Here is a 13,283-nt window from a genome sequence, read left to right on the forward strand (position 1 = left end):
GCAACTGAAATTTTAATGTACGAAATGTATTCTTAAGAACGATTTTTTAAAAGAATGTTTAAAAGCATTTTCTTTGAATTGAATTATGTAGTCAAGTTATAATGAATTTATATTATATTTATAATAATTATAATATGTATAATGCTACGTATTATATTTAAAATATTCCAGAAAATCAAATTTCTACATAAATAATTGATTGTAATTATTTATTGATTGTTTAAATGAAAATTAAGCCTCACGTATTAATTGTTTAAAATAATAAGCAATAATTATTTCGTAACCGAATCGCAAGTATAATGAAAAAACCTCATTATTTTAAATGATTTATTTACTTATAAAGCACCTTTAATGTTAAAAATTGTTTATGTTTTATTGAAATAAATATTACGATGTAATGAATGGAAATTCATATCCAACAAAAGTGACAATTTTTTAACTTTTGGATGGCTGAGTGTGTTAAGGCTACGCGGCAAAGTCACAGAAAAATAATATGAAATTATGCGTCAAAAGTTCGACTCCCGGCATATGTACAAGACTTGCGGTAACGCATGATTTCATTTTTTTATGTACACAAACTTTTTTGATATTTTTAATTATCTGAAAAATCTTTACATTAAACATTTGGGTAATCAAAAATAATTATATCATTTAATTATTAATTTTTGTATCAAATTACACGATCTGTCTAGAAACTAGTCGAGCCGAGCATTACATCCCAGTCTAGCCACCGGACAGTCAGTCTGCAGCGCACCAGTATCGACTCAAGGCGGACTAGACAGAAACTGTACACAGCGCCACGAAATTTTTCCACACGGGTATCGGATTTGGTGACTAGTTCAAACAAGAATATCTTAATGTTACTTTCTAAGATCAATATTACTAGATTATTACAGTAACCCTGTTTTATGTGGCGGTGAGTTAAGTAGATTGTAATAAGAAAAAGGTACGGATTCTATTGTAATAGAAACTGGCTCGATAAGGAAAGGTTATTGATATCCAATTCTATTTTCAGTGCTTTTAATAAGAAATATGTTTTCATCTTGATCGCGATGACCCGCAAAATATAGTTTCCCTCCTGTGATTCAATAATTCGCTCCAAGAAGCGTATCATAATCCTTACTTTTCCCTCTTTCCAGTCTTTTTATCCTGATGTTACTATTTCTATATTTCTCGCCCATGGGTCACACGTTACGCAATATCGTTCCAATGAAAAAGGAAAACAGAAAGGCAAAGAAAAATAAGAAATTTTTCACCGTTCGCCTCGTAAAGGATATACACATGTCTGCAATCTGAATACATGAAGAGACATTTCTGTACCTTCCACTTGCCCCTTTCTTTGCGTAAAACGCGCATGTTTTAACAATACTTTCTCGCCCTTCTTATTTACGAAGAGAAAACAGTCTAAATTCCAGAATCATGTCTCTGCCTCTGAAGAGAATGTCTCTTTACAAATTTAAAAAAATTATTTTTATTTTAGTTTTTATTTATTGTTGGGAAATTGTGATGAAAAACATTAGAACGGAATGTAATTTTCAAGATTTTTGAAGTATTCAACATAAGAAGATAAATCGTGACCCGAAAACCATATAGGATGCTATTCTCGACTGTGTCAACTTAACAGGAGAGACTTTTCAATAATTGGGTACAAGATTTAACTTTGAGGATGTCAACACTTCAGTATAATACATTATTAAATTTTAAAATAGAAATTTGTGTCTCGAAAACATGGCTCTGTAAGATGAGAATGGATTTGTTTATCTCTTCAATGACCATGTATGAAAAATAGATTAAAATGTTTGCAGCGTTGCCATACATCAACATTTTATCATTTCGAAGCTGAAGTCCCATGGTGCGGGTGAACCAAGTATAAATGAAAGCTCCAAGCAAATGGGATTTCTTGATTATTTATGGTAATACGGGATTTCACGAAAATTTTAAGACACAAATCAAAATAGTCCGTTGGCGCTTTTCGAAAACAGTCATTTTTTGTATTTATTTACTAATAAATTATGAACTTTCACAAGATTATATGATAAATCTTGATTAAAATTGTTTCAAATATATTTTTATATTGAATGTGGTTCTTTGTCGCCCATGTATATTTTATGATGAAAATTGAAATAATCGAATGTTTTTTTAACTTGATTTTTCAACTTAATTACTAAAAAAGGAAAAAATTCTCATAACATTATATGTTAAATATTGGCTTACACTTTTTTTACATTTTTTTATTGAATGTCGTTGTCATTTACCCCAAGGAAGAATAAAAAGTAAAAATTAGGATGATCTAAATAAGATTTTATATTCTTACAAATTCTCCTTCTACAGATTGTACCTTTTGTTTTCAAATTGATCCCTTATTCATCTGAAATTTACACAAAAAAAAGGTTGTCTCTCCACAAGAAAAGTTTAAATAAAATACTTATTTCACTGCAAACAACGCTATTCAAATTCATTATTTTGTTTTCTATCATATTTGTTAATATCTTTGAACTATCTAATTCATATTCTTAAAATATTATGTAGAAGTTCCGAAGGATAATTTTATTTGTTTAAATTATCATTCTGCCTTATTTTTATTAGTATTCTTTCAATATGATTATTATTGTGTAATAAAGTATGCTCGAAGAATACTTGAAAAGAAAACTTTAATATGAACACTCTGAATAAATGATCAGTTTCCTGATTCGCTCTTTGTATTTCCCCCACATTTGAGCACAGACCTTTTAAAATTAAAGGCATGTTACTTACATTTATTTCTGTACCTCAGCCTGGGATTGATGATTCAGATATCGCAAAATAAGGTATAAATTATATTGGATTGGTATTGAAGCATACGGATTTTCATTGTCTTGTTTTTATAATTGACAAAATGTGTGCACTAGGGTGATCCAAAAAACGCTTTTCGACCTACAGGGCAAGTCATTCCTGCAAAAGTTTCCATTTTCGGAGAAAGAAAATTCACAATTTTTTTCGAAATTCAAATAGTAACACACACCACCGGGCACTTCAAATTACAATTTAATTACCGTGCGTAAAATTTTGTCGTGTGGGAGTTCATATGGGAGTTGGTCACGTGGGAGGAGTATGGGCGGGCTAGAAATAAAAGTTATTAATATGGATTTATTTCGTAGAAACTCCTCTTCAATCCCTAAAAACATTTGGCACGTTTAGAATATACCTTGAAATTTTAGTTCAATTCTTCAAAACTCCCATATGTCCCCATTACGGATTTTCTTTCTCCGGAAATGGAAATTTCGAGGTCGGTGAGGGTGACTTGTACTCTGAACTGAGAGAAGATTTTTAAGGCATTTTTAGATCACCCTAATGTGCATCCTTTTTCCAAAAAGCTAATTTTTTCACTTTTAGTATAATTTGAAATAAGAGTTTATAAAAAATTTTTAGATCTTTTTGTTCAACAACTTTCGTCTTTTCATTTTCTTCATTTCTTGAATGGTTTTCTGGTAATATTATATTTTATTGTATTTTTAAAGGTATTTTTATGAACAGAACAAAAACTACGCGTCCTATTAAAAAATTATTAATACAAAATTTGCAGTTATTTTTTGGGTTAGAAATTTTTTTCCATTATTTATTTTCATAACTTGTGCCGTTCTTCCAAAAATTTGTATCTTTTATTCTTATTTTTATCTTTTAGGAATAAAATAAAAACAACGCTTCTTACCAAAAAGTGATTGTTAAAAGAGTTGTAGATCTTCCTTAAGTGCATAATTTTTGTTGAATCATCTTTTTTGTACCTTGGATGGTTTTTCTAAAAATAAATTATTTTATAGTTAATGTTATTTTTTACGATTCAAATGAAAACTACGCATCCTATCAAAAATTAGTAATAAAGAATTTATATTTCTTTTTGAATTTAACAAATATTGTTATTTTTTTTCTTAGCTTGTGTCGTTCGTCCACAAATGCATTATAGACAATACATTTTTAGATAATTTTTGGTTGCAAAATTTTGGTCTTCTTATTTTTTTCGTATCTTGCATAGTTTGACGGTAAAATGAAATTTTTTGTTATTTTTTGTGCGGCGGAAATTAAAATTTTTTATTTTGCAAGCACCGAAATTTTGTAAAATGCTCTAACTTTTTACATTTTTATCTAAAACATTTGCCTAACGAACTTGCGTGTACCAAGGACCAATCTAATACATTCATTTTTTTACAAGCTATCGTGCTTCTAGACCTTCTTTGATGAGAATGTAAAAATGACTAAACATAAATCCTATTTTGTAAATCTGGAATAAATCATTAAAGCTGGCTTGAAACATCCTTTTTTTAAATTTGAGAAAAAGCCATGACCGGTTACTTATAAAATCTGACAGGCTTTACATGCTGATGTCACAGAATTGTTTCTAGACAAAATATGTTATTTTCAAAGAATTTTAGACGACGCGTTTACAAAATTTGTTAAATTAAAAAAAAAGTGTTGCAGTATTTAAACAAATATAGATATTTGACTTTTTCTTCTTGATTCTGATAGATATTTTTGTTTACTTAATTTGTGCTCGCGACTTGGAGAAGAGAAAACGTATAGTACCATTAGTACCACATTAAAAAGAAATCAAGAAAACAGAAATCAATTACCTTTTTGACAAAATCGAGTTTTAAGGTTCTTAAAAGAACAACCGCCATTTTGTCAGTTTTTAATTTTTTTTAACATTTTAATGGACTTTGTCTTGAATATAAACGAAAAGATCTAATACTCATAACTTAGTCACAACGAAAGGTTTGATTCTAATTGGTGAAATACCAGTCGTTTAAAATTTGTGGTAAGAATAAAATACTTTTTTTAGCTATATTAATAATAATGAATAATTCTTTTATTAGATATAAATCTTTGTACCAATCAAGTCATTCTGATATACTAAGAATTTAAGTTTATATTTCATCTGACTTTCTGAAGAGCTTTCATTATTGAAATTTAGATCCTGAAATTCGATATAGTTAGTGTGAAAGACTAAGTGTTTCAGATTAAATGGAAGGATAAATGTTGGTAATTTTTAATTAAACCCAACCTTTTCCAGTCTTTTAGAAGGCAAAAGATACCGGGAATGTCAAAGGTGATTTATTTGTACAAATCTAATGAGATCGAAAAACACGATCCTTACTGCGTGGCTATTATACACAACTTTAAAGTACAAAACTACGCAAATGTTTTGCAAATATACCTACATACACTTTCATTCGTTATAACAGATTTGTAATTAAACAACTTTGGCTAAAATGCCATAATTGAACAATGTCAAGTCTTGAAATTGAGAAGATTTTAGAACCAAGAATTAGAAAATAATTTTTTTTTATTGAATAAATATTCGAAAATATTCAACATTTCGAACTCAAGTTAAAAAACGAACAGTTTCGAATTGAAAATTTGTAATTTTAGAATTTCAGAAGCTTTGAGTTAGAAACATTCAATTTATTTCTCAATTTCAAAAATTGTCAAATTTTAAATGCTTTTAATTAGAAGTAATACAATTTCAATTCCTATGATTTTTCCTTTCATTCGAAATATGTTCCTGTTTATTAATTATTTTTTCAAAATTACAAGTCCTATTATTTAAACACCTAGGGGCATGAATGGGCGCTTTGCGCACGTTTCTTTACTACTCTTTCCAAAAACAGCTTTTTTGAAATAATAATTTTTTTTCAGTACTATATCTCGGGTGGAAATTTAAGACGGGGACTGGCCATTCTACGGCTGTCGAGCACGGCTTTAAGCCGGGAGCTGGCCGGGGAGCCCGGCTTTAAGCCGGGCTGCGGCCGGGGTTTCTGGTCGGAATGCGGCCAGCATCGTCACGCTGCGCTGGCCAGCGTGCGGCCATGGAGCATGGCCGGGAGCTGGCTAGGGAGCCCGATTGTGGCCCGGACGGAATCAATTAGCGCATTACTAGATTTAAATGATTCGGGTTTCAATTGTATGAAGAGTATCTGTCACTAAATTACGGGATCAATTTGATTCTTTTTTACTGCAGAATTGAAGCATATTAATGTATGAAATTCCACACGCCCAGCATACAGACAACATGATTATTTTCACGTAGTCGTTGAGCGACAAAAAAAGTATTTAAAAAATAAATATTAAATGATTGCGATTATTTTTACTTTAAATATTAATACAAGTTGAAACTCGTTGAAAAAGCCATCCTCATAAGATACAGTTCAGAAAAGTTAAAGCATCAAATTTTAAGTTCTCTTTTTCTAATTGTTTGTTATTATGCAACTTTATGTAAACATAAGATACACGAACTTTTAACAGGAATATCAATAAAATACTTTTTAAATAACTAATTTAAATCGATTACAATTTTTTTTCGCCTGATATTTTGTTTTCTCTCGTTGTAGACTACTTGACAAATTTTTACAATTACAGGAAATGTAATTTTTTATGAATATTAAAATTTTTTAACGACGGAACTTAGAAATTTGATCGTGAATGTTGACGATTTCTTATAAATAAAATTTTTTAACTTTCGTCTAACGTTTGGTTTTTAGGTGTTTTATGCTATTTTACAACGTTTAAGATTGATATAAAATGTCCATTTTTTCTTAACATTTGCAATTTTTGAATCACGCCAAAAAACTCGTTCTTTAGATTTTGTCATTTGCTTTTTATATTGTATATATTCAGTTATAAACAAAGCTTAACAATTTTATTATTGCCAATAAGAGCCCGGGAGATACCGTCTGAGCATTCGATCATAAGATTTGCCCGATCAGAGCCCAGTCAGCCCCCGACTGGGTTTTTGACAGAAATTTTTCTTAGAGAGCCTCCAACCAATGCACGGCCAGGCTCTTAAAAAAATATAGCCCGGCCAGTCCCCGACCAGAAACCTTGTTGTACTAGGACTAACCCGGGGTATTTCCACACGGGATTTTGCACTTACGCGAAAAGCTGTGAAATCTATCAAATAAAGGAAATCGTGAACTAGAAGTTAAAATGTTCTAAATGGTTTACCCATTAAATTTAAATTAGCATCTGCCTATGACATTCAAAGGCAGAATAAAAAGCTTGAATCAAGCGAGCAAAACTACACCTCTTTGTTCTTTTATAATCACTTCCTTCATTTTCTGCGAATTATAATAATTGAGATACATAATATCAAATTTGTCCAACTTGTACGAAATGCAACTCATACCTTCGCATTTTCAGTAAACCCATTTTACATCCTTTTCCACTATTATTAAAAACTGAGGAAGATAATTGCATTTTAGAAGATATTTACTACTTTTTCTGAAAATTTTATTGAAATTAGAATAATCTTTTGAAAAGTATATATATCTTAAAAATAAGATAAATCAAATATTTAGCAGATAAGTCTTTTTCGAAATGAAAATTACATATTTCATTCACACTATAGCATTTTTTCACTTATAGAATATATTCCTCTCAAATATGAGAAATGCGAAAGTTGAAAGAATCGAGAAAACAGGTGAATAAAAATGTCGGATTTACAAGCCTCCGTTCTATGAGATGAGGGTCTTGATATTAGAAGGGGGTTTTTGCGCGATATTGAGTTGTTTGCTCCTCGATTGTTTGAAATTTTGAAAGTATTTCAATCACATATATTCAGAAAAAATGTCATTTTATTTCCAATTTCCTTTCAATTGATTTCCAGGCTTCTTTTTCAAAAGAATTTCATGTATCATAAACAAAAGAAAATATATGCGATACTCGAAAATCTTTCTGAAATAAAAGTTTCATGAACTTCAATAAACACTGAAAAAAATCGTTAGTTGGGCCAACTATTTAGTTTGTAAGATACGGTACTGCTATTTTATTATTTGGAATAACCATTTACTTAGTTACTGGTATTAACTGAATTGTCACTGCAACTAATGAAATTGTTGTACCCACTAATAAAATAGCAGTATCAACTGATAGAATAACCGTACGAATTATCATTGAATCAAGAAAACGCGTTAACTTGTCCATATTTCACCCTTTTATTTGGTCCTAGAAAATCTACTTGGCCCTAAAGTTGCATTTTCATACGCACTAAAAATAAAGAATGTTGTGAACAAACTATTTTTTATGGTATTCACAAAAGGCATGTATTTCAATATCTTCATGTTTCAATAACAAAAGTGTAAATTTAATCATTTATCACTATACTTAAAAGTGAAAAATCATCTGTCGCACTGTGATATTTTCGCATTGAAAATTGAATTTCTCAGAACTAAATAACTTTTTCCGATAATCAAACTTTTCCCTTATGTCTTCAGTATCTTAATATGTCGCGGATCGATAATCAGTTTACTTTGTAGTTGAGCTCAAATAAAGAATACATTTCTTATCACTATCTGAATTCGACTCCGACAAGGTAAAAAAAGTGTCAACCCAACATGATAACATATGGACAACATTTTCTCATCACTGGAAGCTTCTTTTCAATCAAAAATTGTTGGTATCGATTGAGTAATACGTAGGATCTGAAGCAAATCATTTTTTTAATTTGCAATTTTAATTTTATATAATGTTTTTTTGTTATCCTGCACAATTTCCATTTTGTTATTTACCTTATTTTGCGTTTCCACCCTTCAAATGACCTACTATTTACATCAGTGAAAGAAAATATGCTTTAAATACCTAATTTCGGAGGAAATTAGAAAATAAATTAGTAACATTTTAAGTGATAAAATGACTTTGAGTTGTTAAATTCCTTCTACCAATCAAAGCAGAAAAGAAAAGGCTAATTTTACTGGCCTTATTGGCTAAGTTATGAATCTCCAACAAAAAAATAACTGGAAATAGTTGATAGATTTCTTGACGCAGCGCTTCCACTGAGAAAATGTATTTAAATATTAAAAAATGTGCAGATTTATAAATTATAAATTATAAATTTATAAACATTCATTTTCTTATTTAGTCTAAACGGTAAACTATTTTACATTTCAAATTAAAATTGAACAAATGAAATTTTTGTTTTCAGCAACCTTATTGTCAAAAAATGGTCACAATTTTTGGATGAAGTGTTATATTTTTTAAATTAATACATTTACAGTAAAACTCTTTTATAGAGCCGATTTTTGAGCTGACGGTGGGTGAAAACTAACTCATTGTAGCCTGCTCCGCTTTTGTTTGTTCACGCCTGACAGCTCGCCTAAGTGACAGCCGCAGATCCCGCACACCCTGTGTAGCACCTGTTACACCTGCATGCGGCGCGGCGTCAATTTTCGGAAGGGCTATAGAAGGGAGGGCTATTGAAGAGTTTCATTGTATTTATATATTTTTTCTGATTCAGATAGAATTTCTTGCCCTCATTCAAAAACCGTTGAAAAGTTTCACGAAAATTCAAAATTGACAAGAGCATGGTTTTTCTGAAAATATTCAAAGTCAATTTACTGAGTAACCCCAGCGTTTTTTTCTTGATTGCTTTCAAGATTCGCCCTAATGTAAAAAGTATATTCCTTGATAGTCTGTCCTGCTTCCATCCTGGGAGAGAAGATAGTATTTTTTTTCTGAAAAACGAGAATTCACATTTTTGCCAAAATGACACAAGATACAAAAAATGTAGAAAGAACAAAATTGTTTCTTTAAAAAAGTTCCAGAAAAATATTTTGACACTTTCTTCTATCTCGGGTTATTTTACAGATTTTTTCTAAAATCATTTGTTCTAACTTACTTCATTATTCTTTTATGAACACATTATTAAAGCTGTTGAAGTAGTTCCACTTTTTTATCACACCATACTTATATATTGTTTTTTTTCAGAAAAAAAATTAATCTTTAAGGATTTTATACATATTTTCACAAAAATCTCGATATAAATGCGAGATCTATTGTAGTGTGGTCTCGTCTATTTTTATATTGTAAATAAATAAGCTTTGCATAATAAAGAAGCAGTTAAGCGAGGAGAAACTAAACAGATTATCTGCCCAATATTACTATAAATCTAAAAAAATCACAGGTGGCATTTTTGAAAAAATTGGCATATTTCGAAAAATGTACACCATTTTGTATTTTTCAGAATCTTTGAAGTTTTGAAAAGATGTTTGTAAGATTCTAGATAGCACTGCAAACTGGCGCAAAGAAAATTAAATTACGTACAGTTATTCGCAGGATATAACACTTGAAAGAAAACTTTATTTTAATTTTTTTCAGCCCCAAACAATTTTGTGACATTACTAAAGTCATACTGGTCTGTAATTGCAGTTTTCGTTTAAGGGAAAAAAAGTTTTTTTTATATACTAAGGAGCCATTCAAGTTTGGCTTGAAGCATTTTTAAAGTCGGTGCCCCCCCCCCATTCCACCTAACCCATGTAAGTATCCATGAAAATTCTGTAAAATCCCCCTGATAAATATTATACGTAAAAGGTTTCCCTTTAGAAAACTAAGCTGTCGCGGAACCCTCTCCAATGCTTACGTAATACTAAAAAGATCCGTAAGGCGTTTGCAAAAATATGATATAACTCATACAAATTTTATTTTTCTGTATGCTAACTCAAATGTAATTTTTTTCTAGAGTATTTCCTCTGTTCTCATGCAAAAAAGCAAGCGGCAAGGTAATAAAGTTATCCGATACTTCTTTACACGAATGCTACAGCTTGCTTCCACCTGGTGTTGTACTTAAACGTATATGCTTTACATTTTTATTTTTCTTATAGACATTTAGGTTTAGAAACTCTTCCACTTAAGCATGTGTCGACCAGTTGAAAAAGATTTGCTTTAAAAATATTCAGTCTAAGAAAATTTTTTCATTTTTCGAAGATAGTATGTTTAATTTTATAATTTAAAAAAATGATAAGTGAGCATCCAATATGTATGTTTTTTTCCTCTAATTCTCTTTTAGCCATCTGCTAATTGAAATATGTTTTATTGATTAAATTATTTTTATACCATTAAACACATTATATCATTATTTGCTTTATTTCCTTTTTATTATGAAACATTTCTTATTACATGCATCTAATAGATTTAGAGGCGAAGAGTTAACCATTTTAGAAATCTGGTGTGCAAATTTTATAAAATCTCGTGGAATTGATGGAAATCTCTTTAATCCTTTAAAATGCCGTAAATTCTTGTGCAATTTTTTTAAATCCCCTAAGATGTTTTAAATCATGTGAAAATTCCTTGAAATTCTTTGAAATCCATGGAAAATGTATATTGAAATTTCTTTAAAACTGTAGAACACCCTTAAAATTCTTTGAGATCTCTTGAAAGCATTTAAATCTTTAAAATCTCTTGAAATCTTTTAAGTCCCATAACAATCCCTTATGATACTATAAAATCCTTGAGAATCATCTAAAATCTCAAAAATCGGTTAAACCCATGAAATTCCGTGAAATATTACATTATCATTTAAAATCTTTGGAATCCCTTCAAATATTTTTAAAGTCATTGCAATTCTTTGAACCCTCTTAAATTCCTTAATAACGTTCAAAAATCCTCCCAAATTCCATTAAATCTTTTGAAATCTTACGAAATCCTTTAAAATCCATTAATACACATTGTTAGAATATGAAATTTCTACTTTGGTTGTTAAGGAGACTTTTTGTTTTGTTTTGTGATGCCTTTACATCGAATCGGTTTACATTATTTAAACAATAAGTTCCGCATAAATTCCCATGAAATCCCATGAAATCATAAAAATCCCTTTAAATCTCTTCAAATCCGTTAAAAACCATTTAAATCTTTTGAAATTGTACAAATCTTTTGATATCCTGCGAAATATCACAGAAAAAAACTAAGAATAAAATTTGTTGCAGGAAATATTTTTAGAGCCATAAAGCTTTGTTTAGCCAACTTCGATCCTTTAAAAAAACATGTGTTTGTCATGGAAGAACAAAAGAAAGTTTAACCGATATTTGTGTAAAGTTCATCCTGTGAAGTTAATTTTTGTGCAGAGAATCTTTCGTTGGAAATCGATGTAAATTTTATTTTCTGTTTTTTCTGTAATTTTAAAATACCTGCAAATATTTGAAGACTTATCAAAGTTCCTGAAAATACTTCGGTATCTCTTGAAATCCTTTAAAACTCTTTAAAGTCCCATGAGTTCTTTTGAAATACCATATTTCAAAATCATTTCAAATCTCTTTAAATTCCTTAAAATCCTTTGTAATCTACGGAAATCGTTTCAACCCTTCGTGTGTACACTGGGCCTTTAAATGAACAGTCGAAATTTTATATTCAAATTTCCCTCGAATATTTTTACTATATTTCAATTTTTGTTAACATCGGTTTAAAACTTTTAAATTTGGCAACTACTGAGACATGAAGCACACACTTCGAGAAGTATCCCTGATTTTTTTAAGGATTTTTTAAAGCCTTCAAAATCTCGAAAATTCGCCTGATCCCTAGAAGATCCAGTGTACACACCGTGTCTCGAAAAATATAGTGTACACACGCAGGGTTAATTTCGTAAAATCCCTACCTATATTAATCCTTGATGACCTTTAAAAAAAAGATTGAAATCCCTCACAGAATAAACAGAAGATAAACTTTACATCGATTTTCGACGAAAGATTCTCTACAACAAAAATTAACTTCATAGGATAAACTTCACATAAATATCGTTTAAATTTTCTTTTGTTTTTCATGACAAACACATGTTTTTTAAAGACGCGAAGTTGTTTAAACAAAACTTTATCGTTCTAAACAATTTCCTGCAACAAATTTTATTCTTAGTTTTTTCTGTGCTGTGAAATCTTTTAAAATGTTGTTTATAGTGAAAATAATTGATATATTGTGGAGGCATTGAGGGAAGAGGGGTCACACAAATTTTATGAATCATAAAAATAGAGGAGGAGGGGGTCCAAAATATCAAAAATCATCCCTATGTAATTAACGGACGTTCCCTTATGAATATTTCGAACAGAAAAAAGTTTGTTAGAATCACGATCATATAATTTACCGATTCAAAATGATTGATGCAATTTTTGGAAAAGGTCATCACATATAAATCTTTCTAATCGCTGTCACTCAAATGTCAACAATTATCTGGCAATTTGTGGAGAACAATTACTGATCGACAAATAGCATTGCGAAACTGGAGAATTCAGCATATTTGGATCAAATCACTATGCTTATCTTCCGGTATATTACGTATACAATTGATTGTACTCTATTATTTCGAGAAATCTGATACTATTCGGAATTTTATCAATGTACGAGGGTGGATTGATAAGTTTCCGGCCTGACCAAGAAAAACAACGTTTTTAAGAATTTTTTTTTTTTTCTCAACATAATCTCCTCCAAGGCTGATACATTTCTCATAGCGGTGTTCTAGTCTAGTAATGCCATCTCTATAGAATGATTCGTCAAGC

General features: G+C 30.1%; 1 protein-coding gene across 1 annotated transcript in view; it reads right to left on the bottom strand.

Annotated features, from left to right (window-relative positions):
- Window positions 1-13,283, bottom strand: part of LOC117168463 (allatostatin C-like) — a 101,297-nt gene that overhangs the window by 59,062 nt on the left and 28,952 nt on the right. The gene's annotated exons all lie outside the window — the stretch shown is intronic.

This window comes from Belonocnema kinseyi, chromosome 2 (genome assembly GCF_010883055.1).
Source record: "Belonocnema kinseyi isolate 2016_QV_RU_SX_M_011 chromosome 2, B_treatae_v1, whole genome shotgun sequence".
NCBI classification, from domain to species: Eukaryota; Metazoa; Arthropoda; class Insecta; order Hymenoptera; family Cynipidae; genus Belonocnema; species Belonocnema kinseyi.